General features: G+C 38.2%; 1 long non-coding RNA gene across 2 annotated transcripts; it reads left to right on the top strand.

Moving 5' to 3' along the window:
- Window positions 1-8,350: 8,350 nt before the first annotated feature.
- On the top strand, window positions 8,351-12,882 carry LOC121566466. 2 transcript variants are annotated; one of them, XR_006000899.2, is made up of 5 exons: window positions 8,351-8,766; window positions 8,972-9,078; window positions 9,242-9,291; window positions 11,480-11,575; window positions 12,493-12,882. It is a non-coding gene; the product is annotated as an uncharacterized LOC121566466 (long non-coding RNA). The 2 variants fall into 2 exon arrangements; XR_006000898.2 differs by having other exon boundaries at window positions 8,969-9,078.
- Window positions 12,883-14,141: the final 1,259 nt, after the last annotated feature.

The following is a 14,141-nucleotide window of genomic DNA, read 5'->3' as shown; positions in this document are numbered from 1 at the left end:
TAAAATATAACACAAGATTTCACTCTTGACTTTGACGACTATTATTGCGCGCAAAGGGCCAGCAGTGTGCTATTGTACGCACGCGCTTAGTGGACTATTGTTTTGGGCGCCCAGTGTATTGTGTTGGGCGCGCTGTCCTAAAAAAAAGAAGAAAAGCATCCCTTCCAGTAACCGACAGAGGAGTCCTCCGCAACGGGCCAATCGGGGTGGTGGGGAGATGGTGTCCAATCAGCAGATGTCACTGCCGGCTTTATACATTTCACATGGGCATTTCGAGGCTATACTCCGACTGTCGCGCCATGGCGAAGCCTACAGGAAGCAGCTAGCCGCCAAGTCGGCAGGTAGCTTAGTGGGTAAGAGCGTTGTGCCTGTAACCGAAAGGTCGCTGGTTCTAATCCCCGAGCCGACTAGGTGAAAAAAGCAAGCACTTAACCCTAATTGCTCCTGTAAGTCGCTCTGGATAAGAGCGTCTGCTAAATGACTAAAATGTAAATGTAAGTCTGCGCGCAGGAGCGCCTCCCCGTTACGAGCCCTGCCAGCGCCTGGGGAGAAAAAATCGCCCAGTTCTTCAAGATCGACCTGCGCTTCTAGAGCTCCGCGGTGATAGCCCTGCAGGAGGCTAGCGAGGCTCACCTGGTCGGTCTGTTCGAGGACACCAAACTGTGTGCCATCCACGCAAAGAGGGTGTCCATCGTGCCCTAGGACATCCTGATGGCCCACTGTATTCGCGGAGAGCGCGCAAATGATGACCTGATCTCCAAAATCCCACCTCCATATTTCCATCAAAAAGGCACAATTGCTCCATTTATACGCGCACCTCTACATTTCTCACCATGTATATTAACCTGTCTTAAAGCTACGTATTGCACGTTTTACTTGCCTGAGGCGTTGAAATAAAACGCATAAATCCAAAGGGATTATCTACAATAGTCAAAGACGCGCGGCAGGCCGAAATACTCCAGCCAAATAATTGGCCAAATCAGGAAGGACAAAGGAAGACTCGGTGCATGCGTTGCTTTATTCAGCACAGTTGAATGGACAGCGCTTCTGCTTCATCTCCACTCACGAGACGGGTAATAGAGGAGCTCCGTGGTGCTGAAATGTACAAAGTTGTCCACTATCGGTATATCTATTTATTATGGCCATCGAAATGTTAGCTATTCAAATCAGATCCAACAATTATATCAAGGGATTAGAAATCCAAAGTTTAAAAACAAACGTGTCAATGTATTCAGAGGATCTAGATACATTTTCTAACCTCTCTGGAATACAACCACATTATGATAAATGTACTATATAAGGTATTGACCTTCCTGTAGCTCAGTTGGTAGAGCAAGGCGCTTGCAACGCAAGGGTTGTGGGTTCGATTCCCACGGGGGCCAGAATGAAAAATGAATGCACTCTGTATAAGAGCGTCTGCTAAATGACTAAACTGTAAATTGGATCACTGACAATACAACTTGTAGTTTACCAATAAAATGGTCTGATGGTGATGTGGATACATATCCCTAAATAAAATGATCTCACTCTATTAAATGTTAATAGAAAGTTAGCAAAAAATTACAAGATCTTGCTACCAAGGAAAGGTAAAAATACCTGTCTATTTGTGGAAAAAAACTAATAGAAAAAAACATATATTTATTGATATTGTATAGCCTTACTTGTTGATATCTCAGACGACCAGAACCTTAATAATAATCACCATACTTACTTCACATAGCACGGACATATAGTAGACTACTGACACTCACTCCTATGGAATGGGTATGGGGACTGGACACGCCAGGACCCAGACCCTACTGTTGTCGATCACACATATTAATGTCGTGTTCAGGGTGCTATCAGAGTTATCGGAAATACCTAGTTCCGACTGGGAAGTTTCACTTGAATGACCCTCCAAGTTCGAATTACAAGTGAGAAATTGTGAAAATGTTGTTGCCAATCTTATTGGTTTAAGAATTGTTCCGACTTCAAAACCACTTTAACACAATCATGTCGGAGTTACAACTTCCCATTTTCCACGAGAATGTGAAGTTGGCATAATACAGCATTCAAGTGCTAGTCGGTACTTGGAAACGGACATTTCTGACTTGCTAACTGGTTGAACGTGTTACAACAAGTATATAATATGATTGACATAACCATAATAGAAAGGCCTTGGAAGTGCCATAAGTAAAAGCCGACATTTCATTATTTTACATTAACCTCTTTAACATGTATTAAATGAATTATGAAGAAAATTGTGTAATTTAGGCTCTACGAAATATGAAATGCATTATGAAGAAAATCGTGTACTGTTGCCTACACGGAAAAGGGGCCTTTCTGACCAAAAGTGCACCAGTATCCCAAAGTATTAAAGTATTAATCGAAATCAAGCATAGAAAACAGCGTTAACATTAATAAGGGTGGCAGGTAGCTTAGTGGGTAAGAGCGTTGTGCCAGTAACCGAAAGGTCGCTGGTTCTAGTCCCCGGGCCGACTAGGTGAAAAATCTGTCGATGTGCCCTTAAGCAAGGCACTTAACCCTAAATGCTCCTGTAAGTCGCTCTGGATAAGAGCATCTGCTAAATGACGTAAATGTAATAAAACAATTTTTCCCACGTAAATGTGTGTATTTTCTCACAAATTATGTTCAGAAAATCTCAAACAGTACATAGGCATACAACTACAATGTTTGAAACATTATTAAATAAAGACAACATTTCTGTATATTCACAACTATAATAAAGAAAAATAGGCTATCCGTTTATGGTTGTTGTGTGTAGCTTACTGGTTAAATTGGTGTCTTTTCGCACGAATTAAGTAGCACATAAATTCGTGTCTTTTCACACAGAAACGCACGAAATCTGCTGAAATACATTACGCTACCTGTGGCTTTCTCGAGCACGGTTATATGTCAGACATTTGAACGGCTACGGATAGGGGAAAGCAAACCCCGTATTGAGTCAATACTGTCATCTATTGGTAAACATAATCCTTAACGTAAATATCCCAGGTTCGTACACAACGATTTTCCTTGCATGTTTTGCTAGGTCCTGCAGGACATCACCCCCTTCATCTTCCTGGAATAAAAAAATCACACACAAACACAGACATTCTTTCAATGTTGGGAACACATTTTACATGAACATTTAAATCAAGATGGATTACGAGATGCCCAGGCTGATGCGCAAAGGCAACTATGCCGAGCGTGTGGGCGCTGTCGCACCAGTCTACCTGGCTGCCGTGCTCGAGTGCCTGACTGCTGAGATCCTGGAGTTGGCCGGAGACATTGCCCGTGCAAACAAGAAGCCTCACATTACACTGATTAACTCTATAGTATTATCCCAGTTTACGGTCTTGCCTACACCTAGCGAACAGTTTTTTAATTGATATGAAAAATAAATATTCCATTTGATTTGGAACAGCAAGCCAGACAAAATTAAACGGGCCTATTTATAAAATGAATATCAATAGAGAGGACAGAATTTATTAAATATTTTAAGCTTGGACCTACCACTAAAAGCTTCAGTCATACAAAAGTTATACTTAAATCCGAATTGGTTCTCTAGAAATGTGTAAGACTGTCTCACCACGTTCAATAAATGGCATTTCCCCCCCTTTATTCAGATTACAACCTCTCACTTTCAGTTATTTGAAATGAAATCAATTCTCAAATATCACTATATCTAAAACAAGCAGTGGCGGCTCCTGAAAAAATTCTCAGGGGGGGCAATTTTTCTGATGATTTAGGTGACCTACACACATTTTAAAAAAGATATGTCCAGCAACAACATGAAGACAGGGGCAGCATATAAGTCAATACCAGAAGCATTTATTGACTGATCTCAAAAGTGTTGGCATACCAGGGTTGGTGGAGCCCTCAGTTTCATCTTTGCCTCGCAAAGCTAACTCAAACACTCCGCAAAACTTCACACACTGGATTAGCCGGCTGAGGATGTGGCGGTTCTTGCTAATGTCGTAGTAAATATATTTGTTATAGTGAATATGGAATATGATATGTTGAGTAAAATGTTGTGCTAAGATCTATTTAGGTCAGGAGCTGGTTATAAGTTCTGTTCCTATCCAATAACAATGGACAAAAGGGTCCTATCTTGTCAGCCTTGTCAGCAGGTGGCCAAGGACAACACCACGCCATGCCTCTCTTCTTCCCTATAGACCCCCCCCATGGCTGCAAACAAGCCCCTCAATGCCAGTGACAGAGAGGGGACCTCGCCCAACTCATCAGGACCAATCAGAAGATCAGAACTACTAGATTCAACCTACTTCATTTATTGCATAAAATGTCTGCACACAATGTTTCGGGGCTCTCTTCAGATAATAATAATAAAAATAATAATATGCCATTTAGCAGACGCTTTTATCCAAAGCGACTTACAGTCATGCGTGCATACATTTTTGTGTATGGGTGGTCCCGGGGATCGAACCCACTACCTTGGCGTTACAAGCGCAGTGCTCTACCAGCTGAGCTACAGAAAGTGGATACTCATGGATGCGCATCGCAATTGTAAAATGTCAACACAATTGGAGACACCACGTCATTTTTGGAGACATGTTATTGACAGTAAACTATTGTAGATGCGACTGCTAACTAAAAAAACATTTTAGCTGGCTAGCTAATCATCTTAGCTAAATGTGGGGCAAACAATTCAGTTATTTACCGTTAATTTGAGGGATTGGGGTGAAAGAAATCGAGTTACATAGTGATACTTTACGATATACTGTATTGACAATATCGCAATATTTTAGCGCTAGTTGGCTGTACCTGCACCAAAACACCATTATTGTTCCTTCATAGCTTGTTCTCAATCTTTTCACATTGGGAGCCAATTTGTTTTCAGCACTTTTATTTCCATGACTGATCAAAACTCGTTCTCATGGCTTTCTGATCCCTCTGCAACAGACATATGGTGCGCAATAAAATCACAGTATCGAATCGCAATACGTATAGAATCATGAGACTCGCAATGCATATATCTTATCGTGAGGTCCCTGGCAATTCCCAGCCCAAGTTCATTTGCCACAACAAATCTCTTCGCTAGCAAACGCGATGTCTTCTCCAAAACGGCAATGTGTCTCCAGCAATGTTTACTTTTTTGACGTTCTATGGCATCTCCACTTTCCAAGCATATATGACCACATGTAATATTTTGGTAAGTGATGCAAATAGTGAACTATGTAGGGCCAGGATGTAAAATATATGTAGCTGCAGCAATTTCTCTTATCTGATATGGTAAGTAATGGGGCTTAATGTATAGCTCCCTAAGAGTTTGACGAACGGGTCCGTGCACGCGATTCCAGATATCTTTACCTCTGAATAAACTGCCTTTATTATACCATATCCACCCTGTCCAAAGTCTCTACTTGGTCTCAGTTCTCCAGTAAACTTGTGATTATCAACACTAACCTCATCGTTGTGGCGGCGCACAGCTAGCCTGTATCCCTCATCAAGTTGAGTGGCAATGTTATTTTTCCGTTCGTACCAATTTTTGGAAAATCCTCGGGTGTAGGACTTTCCGCCTTTAGTAGAAACCTGTTGAATTATAAAATTTGGTCTGGGAGGTCCTAATTGTTTCGTTGCCAATTTATCTTCATTTGTTCGCCGACAAAAAGGAACTTCTTTCAAAGACACAATCCGCTCTTTTCTTAGTTACGTTCATGGTTACGTAACGTATGACGAAAGCGCGTAAGTGCAAGCCCTCAGACACCCATAGAGATTGTATTGAAAGATCTGATATTTGAAAAACATAGATTTTACATGGGAGTCTATGACAGACTTCTGGGCGATTTTCAACCTGACTGAAATCGCCCCAAAAGGGGGGGGAGCCATTTGAAGCACGACTTTAGCCTGATTCGACATTTAGTGGCAGTGTGGCACTGTGGCAGATCAGACGTATAGATTACAACACTGATAACTACTGTTGCCGTGATATAATTGATTAGAAAAAAAATCCCTTCCTTTTCCCGTTTGGCAGTGCGTCGCCCATATCGCCCTATTGAACAGGCCGCCCCTGAAAACAAGCCATATAAAGTTGGATGCAATTTCAATTTAATCATCCAGAAACGACAGAACAAACTCAAATACACTAATAGAAAAATACATATGTCTTGATATTGTATAGCCTACTTGTTGGTATCTCAGACGACCAGAACCTTAATAATAATCACCACACTTACTTCACAAACAATAATTATACTAGCTGCCTGCACATAGCACAGACATATCACTGTAAACCCGAATAAGTAAGCAGAACTTTAAGAAAGTGAGGCAATCCGTTGCCACAGTTTTTGAGTTCATAAACTCAAACATTTGAGTATATCATTGCTTATATATTTGGAGTTCATGTTAAATGTAATTTTTAATTATAATTAAATTAAATTTACTGATTAAGCCAACTCAAACATTTTCAGTTTATGCTACTCAGAATATTTATTCATCTTTCTCATTGCAATATCTCAAGAGAACTTAATAATTTCAAGCATGAAAATGAAACATAAATATCCTGAGTTAACTTAACATTTATTCGTTTTTTCAATCAATCTTCTGAATACCCATAACTCAAAAACATAGACTTGTTACAACTCAAAATCATTTACCACCAAATTTAAAATATTTGTGGCAACTGATTGCCTTAAAAATAATAAGTACTATTGACTTAAAGGTCAAACAAAAAAACATCATCTATTCAGATGTTTAGTATAAACTTTTCTTGCCCAGTCTTTTAGCAAAAAAATATGAAATAAAAAAACATTAATAAAAAATAACAATTAACAAGTCTACTTCTGGGCATTTTGTTTATACTTTAAGATGAACTATGTAATAGTAGAACATATTCAAACTCAGAAAAGCTAAAATTACATTAAGAAAATATCATTATATCACAAATAGCTTATAAACTGTTAATACAACATTACCAGGAGGGCATCAGCAAGTCTTGGGTGGTGACCAAACATTTGTTTAGAAAGATTATTTGCCCACACCTGTGCCTTTTAGCACAAAATGAAACAATCTATTTAATAATAATAGTAATATAACTATAATAATAATAAAAATAATTAAAAATTGAAAAGAGAATTAAATAAACAATTAAAGGCACACTTTTGGCCATCTGGTTGTAAACTTGCAGTGCAGCAATGTATAAACAAATTGCTTGTAAATTCTTCACAACTAAAACGGCTAAAATTTCAAAACGGTACATTAACATGTACAAAGGCAGTGTTTAGCCTTCCTTTGGCTATCTGGTTCAAATCTAGCAACTTCAGGGTGCACTGTATAGTTTTAGAAAATTAATTCAAACTCGAAAGCAAAATTAACAATATTAATAAGACAATAAAAATTATTTAACCATTTCCATAACTGAATAAACATCCCATCCTCAGAAGAAAATAAAGTCCCTATAACACTGTTTCCAACTAGAAAGGTGGCTACTTTACTAAAGTAAAGTAGCCTGAAACTTTGAGGACAGTTTATTTATTTATGAAAATGTATCAATGAAGAGCTTTCCTTTCTGATAAAAATGTACTTCCCAAAGCTATATAGTACACCTTTTAAAAACAAAATGCCATAGTGTATAAATATGGAGGATATATTTATTCATAATTCAAATTGAAAGTCCAAAGAGAAAAAGAAGCAAGATCAAATTAATAGTATTATTTTACTACGCTACTAGGAAAAATCATGCCATAATTAAATGTATGATGTAAAAGTTAAAATGGAAATACTTCAATTAAAATCTAAAATATAATTGTTTTATTTTAGCCTTTCCCCTTTATAATTTTCAATTTGACATTTTATCTTTTGAATTTTATGTTTTACATTTGACATTGACATTTTCAGATTCACCTTTTACATTTTGATTTAAGCTTTTCATTTAGAAGTGACAGGTGTCAATTTAAATGAGGAGGCATGGCCCAACGGCTGGTGGGAGGGTCTGAAACGACTTCCAGCTGACAGTTGAAGCTTTGCATTTTAAATGTGACTTTTTAAATTTAATTATGGCATGATTTTTCCTAGTAGTGTAGTAAAATAATAATATTTTTAATTTGATCTCGCTTCGTTTTCCCTTTGGCCTTTCAATTTGAATTATGAATAAAAATATCCTCCATATATAAACACTTAATTCAACCCTGAATTTCAGTTTAACAACAATTAAATGTACATTAAAACGTACAAAGACAGTGTGTACTTTGTGCCATTTGGCTGAAAACCCATTGAGTAGAGCAGCAACTTTAACATAAACAGTTTAACAGTATTCAACATGGACCTGACATGACATATTCTCATTATGGACTATGCTCTAACAGAGTGAGCCATCAGAATCAGAACTCCTTTTTGGATCTTCACACTGTAATCCCAAACAGTTGTACTAGCTCATAAGTAATAAGGTCATAACAGTCAAATGTCGTTATGCAGTTGACCAAACTATAAAGTGTTGAGCTCTGTTGAGATTTATGCCACTTTAATTGAAGAGGGCTCAATATTTTATAGGTAATTTGTGTGGAACGCTCAAAAAAGTTTAGGTAGTGTCATGACGTTATCGACGTCATGACGTTCTGGTGGGTGGGTCATCTCTCCCTCAGGAAAGCTGAGTCAGCCATCTTGAATTTGCCTTGATGCGGGGATGTGGAACACAGTTTAATTTGTTTTAATTTGTTTGCAATGCGCACTTTTATGCTGCCCGCTTGAAACCACCACCACCTCCGTTTTTATCATTAGTCTTATTGCCTTCGTTTTCTTAAGCGCCATCTTATCATCACCTCTGATTTGGTAAGTAACTCTAATGTTGTTTTTTTTTCAAATTTAATTTCGATAGTCTTAAATGTGGAACTGGGAATACATTTGTACAATGTGCACAGTGAATATTTGTTGTAAATAGTTTAAAAATCCAAGTAATTGTAACTTTAGAAGTTGTTAAATATGTGACAAATACGTTACGTTACTTCATCTTACAACGGTGTAACGTTATCAGCAGGTCTCCTGGATGAACTACATTTCCCATAATGAATGTTTGCCCGGGACATTGACGGTGGAGGAAGGTCCATGAGTTTTCGCTGTTCGCCGGTAATGCAAGTGCGTACTGTGAGTATACTTATTTCAATAAGTGTCTGCCTTACACAGTAAATATTATACGTTATCGAGCTGTGTGTACGTGTGTGCTAGCGTGAAACGAACAATGCTAAACAACATAATGTGAGTGTGTTATCATGATGCTAACCAGGCCTGTGTTTGTATTTCTTCCTAGGCTCAAGTGTGTGGTTGTGAGATCATCTCGAAATCCTTTTAACAGTTCAGGTAGGATGTATTATGAAATAGTGTTACTAATGTAATACATTGCTAAAACCAAGTATAGAGTTTATTTGTTATAATTCATTGGTATTAGATTTAAAAGGTGATCGAATAGCTCCTGATTTGTAATGTCATTAATGCATTTCTTTTGAAGCAATGTTTAAATTTTTTTTACAAGTGAATAGGTTGGTTTACTTTTAAGTTTAAATTTCCCACGTATCTCGTTAAAGTTTTGACCAATGAGCTAACTTGTTAAGTTGTGGCCAATGGGAGAGTGGACTGGTTGCCGGGAAAGAAAAGAGAGGGAAAAGTTGAAAGAAGGGAGAGGAGAGACGTTAGTGGGGTTGGTGAAGGAAAAACAACCAAAGAAAACGAAAAAGAGAGAACAAAACCATACCTACAGAGTTTTTTTAAGGGAAATCCTGATTTTATTTCTATAAGAGAGTGTTTATTATTTAGTTAAGAAAGACCAAGTGGAGACTGAAGCTGCCGTCGAATCGGGTGTGGAGACATTCGACATCCTAGAGGTTAGCCTAGCATCGTGCAAGACTTGGAGAGAATTGCTTGTGACGATCAGTTCGGGTTTCCAACGGATGTCTGTTGCTGCTACCGAGTACTGGCTGCATTGATAGCTGTGGATCTTGTGAGGACACCTGCACGGAACTACTATATTTTGCTGAGGCATTATCTACAAGTAGTGAGTAACTACAAATGTGGGGGTGGACTTCGGGACTTTATGTATGTCGTAATTTTTTTTATGAGCTCCAACGCGCCCAGGGTTTAATAAGCAAGCTTGCAAATAATTTGGACATGGGGTTGTGGAAAAATCATTGGGGTTTATAATTTGTATTTCTTTTGATGTGATACATTGAACATTTGATTAATATAGATCTTGAACCTTATGTCTGTTGTATTGGTGGAGTCATTTACTGTTTCAGTTTCATTTAATGCATGGGAAAGCATATCCTTATAACAATAACCAAGTCTATAATCATTCTATCTGAAGTTAATACCCTATTTGTCATTCACCCTAGCAAGTTTACAATAGGGATTCTTATTGGAGATGTCCTTCTCACCTAATATCCCATGCTGTTCAGATATTCTAAATAAGGTAATATCGTGAGAGTCAAATTCGAGCCTGGTGTGTGACGATCCCGGCTGTCTGAGTCGGGTCCTGTCTGGTGACTAGTGTTCCTGCTCGTATTCTCCAGTTTCCCGAGGGTTCGGGAACGCTCCGGGGAGCGCTCTGGTTTTCCGCACCTGCATCCCATCAGCAATCTGCACACCTGGTCCTGATCATCACCCTTCTTAGGCTCTGGGCCAACATCCAGTTCCTGCCGGATCGTTCTGTCACGGTTAACTAAGCCAGAACCCAGAAGCAGACCAGGACACGGTACGTGAGACAAAGGTGAGTGTTTATTTATAGAGTCCGAGTGAAGCTGAATAATCCAGGGAACAGAGCGGGTGGCGTGGATGGGTTGTTGAGGGTGCAGTGGTTGGTCCGGTACTGGCTCGGCAGCCGCCGACCATCAGGCAGAGGTTGGGTGAAGGTTCCGGGTGAGAGACTGCAGACAGAACAAAACGGAGGTGAGTACACAGCAAATCAACAAGGTGCAAAACAACAAAACTAACGCTAGAACTCAAAGGCTGATACGCTGACAAACATACTGTTCATGGCTAACGATCCGGCAGGAACTGGATGTTGGCCCAGAGCCTAAGAAGGGTGATGATCAGGACCAGGTGTGCAGATTGCTGATGGGATGCAGGTGCGGAAAACCAGAGCGCTCCCCGGAGCGTTCCCGAACCCTCGGGAAACTGGAGAATACGAGCAGGAACACAAGTCACCAGACAGGACCCGACTCAGACAGCCGGGATCGTCACATGGTGAGAGGATTACACTAATAATTGGTTTTATTTTGTGTTTCCACAGTCATTCTTTTGCTATTTCTCTAAATGTTTTTATCTCAACTGTGGGGTCAACAGTTGATCACTTGAACCCTTTATTAATACTTTGTTAAATACAAAGAACAACAACAGAAATAGCAGATCTATAAGCACACAACTTTGATGCTTTGCTTGTTAATAACTAACTTGCTTATCTTTTAACATTTTCATTTTTACTATAATTAGTGTACAATGAATGTTTTTGATATTTGTGTAATTGTTATTGTAATGGATATTTTTGTCCATGTAGGAACAACGTGATGTAAATATGAGACGGGCCCTCGTCCTTCGTGCACTTCCTGTGTACCTGCGTGAAGATGCCTCCAAGTTTTTCAGGACCTGTAATGTAAGTGTACTGGCCTCACTATCAATCCCTTTGCTTAGCTATTCAGTCAGCTTAAACATGACATCACTCAAAGAACTCTAGGAGAACCAGAGGGGCATTCCAGAAAGCAGGTTATGTGAAAACCATCAGTATAGCCAATTGTATTTTTTTCCAACAACGTAATTTCAAAGTCCGTGTTTCTAGTTTGTCGCCGCATTGAGTATGAGATAAAATGTTTTTATATTTCATTTTCAGCCGATTTAAATAAAACAAAATAGCCTAATATAAAACATTGAACAACATTCAACCACTTCCTTAAAGGCTAATATAAAATAAAGTGATGTTAAATTCAAAATGAAAAGACGACTGCATTTGAAACTCTGTCAGTGATTTATATAACAGCCGCAGCCAGAAAATGTCTGCTTCCTGTTTTCTCCCGTTGCCATGGTGAATAACCGTATCGGAGCTCCATTGATGATGGCTTTTTACTAGTCGTCAGGCACAAGCTCAATTCCGAGTTAACGTACTCTGAGTCAACTTACCTAACTCAGATCAGCTGTTCTGTAACTGAAAACTCAGTTTCACTTCACAGGGTAAGTCAACTCTGAGTTCAGGGTTAGGCTCAGTTTGTTGAACCTCCTTTCTGGAATAGCCCCCAGGACCTGTTTATGAAGTTTCCTTGAGTTGTTATTCTGCAAACTGACATGTAGAAATTACATAAATGAAAAGGTAAGTATAAAGAATTCCACTAAACAAAAAGTATGCTTACAGGTAGGTGTGAAACTAACATAAAATAATAAGCATGTGTAAAGAAAATAGTTTAAACATGTAGCTTAGTTGCAGTCTAAGTGCAAAGTGACCGTAATGTCTAGACATCATTAGCATGATTTGTATCCTTGAGGGGCTGAACTCATTTTTGTATTATTTGTGTTTTATAGTCAGCAGATGGTCCAGACCTCACTGACACTCCGGTGGCTCTCCTGACAGTTGTCACTGATGATACTACTGATGCGGCCCTCTTCAGCCCTGAGAGCATCTGTATTGTCGTGGAAGATGAAATACTTGTGAGTGGTCCCACACACCTGGCTGACTCATTTCTCCTGCTCTTTGGGTATGTCTATGCACTAGACCTACAGTACCCAAAGAATCTTGAGCTTACATTCACATTTATCCAAAAAAGTTGTGATGTGTCTTGAGGACAACAAACCACTGAAAGAGCGTCTACTGACACTGAAGAATGATTTGTTCAATGAGTGAATCACTCAGAATGGACTATTTGTTGAGCTGAGTATTGAGGATGTTTGTTTTTTTCCGCTCTTTACAAATGTAATAATTTGCCTCTTCTACCTCATGTTTAATATGCTACACTGTTTGCCTCTTCTACCTCAGATTTAATACATTGATTGTTAATAGATAAATATCACAACATTGAAGTATTGCCAAGCCCAAGTTTTTGTACTGTACTTGTGGGAAACGACTGTTGAATTCATGCACTATACATGTTTAATGTTGTGTGACCTAATGCTTACCTTGATGTTGCCAGTTGAAGTACGGCACAGTAGAAACCAGTACTTTTATTTGAATGTTTTATTTTAAAAAAGTGAGTTGCAGCCTTCAAGGTACAGTAAGTGCCAAAACGTTTTAAATGGCTCCACATTCTAATAGTTGTCATTGCTGTTGAGGATGGATTATAATTAGAATCTTATTGAATTTTTTATCATGAAGCTTTTGTGAGTTTTTATCATAATGTTTACTGAATAATGTGATATGGAGACCCAAAATACTGAATCTACCCTCTGTAGCAATGACCACTATCAGAATATGGAACTATTAACATTAATGTACTTTAAAACACATTTTGTTTTTATGGAGTCATTTCCTTTTTGTTTTAATTTATGACAAGCATTTTGTTTTGAGTGAGCTCCTTTTGATTCGTGCCTTTTAAAAGCACATTGTGTTGAATAAAAAAAAGTTAAATTGTCACTGTGGTGTCACTTTCATGTTTTCTAACATTATTCGCTGATTATAATTGTGTAATGGACCAACATCAGTATTTCAGTTTAGAATTAATTTTGATTGCATGTCCCACATTATGAGTTGAAGAATATTGAAAATTTTGAGTGTATTTCACAATTATATGAGTTGAAGAATATTTAATATTTTGAGTGTATTTCCCACATTTATGAGTTGAAGAATATTGAAAATGTTGAGTATATTTCCCACATTATATGAGTTGAAAAATATTGAAAGTTTTGAGTGAATTACTCCCTAATTATAAGTTGAGGAATATCAATATTTATAAGATAACATTGAGATAATTTAAGGCAACTGTAAATGTAATTTTTATTTTATGTAAACTTAAAACATTTAAAAACATCACTAAAATATTTTTGTGTAATCTGTTACAAAATAATTTTTGAGTTATGTGAACTTATTAGGGTTTACAGTGCAGTTACACATACAACATCAGCTCATTTTTAAGATTCTGCAGCTTGGATGACAGTTTAGAGTCATAATAATAATAAATAATTGGTCATTTAGCAGACGCTCTTATCCAGAGCGACTTACAGGAGCAATTAGGGTTAAG

This window comes from Coregonus clupeaformis, unplaced genomic scaffold, assembly GCF_020615455.1.
Source record: "Coregonus clupeaformis isolate EN_2021a unplaced genomic scaffold, ASM2061545v1 scaf0919, whole genome shotgun sequence".
NCBI classification, from domain to species: Eukaryota; Metazoa; Chordata; class Actinopteri; order Salmoniformes; family Salmonidae; genus Coregonus; species Coregonus clupeaformis.
The sequence above is the reverse complement of the archived record's forward strand: the minus strand, read 5'-3'. Positions and strand labels throughout refer to the sequence as shown.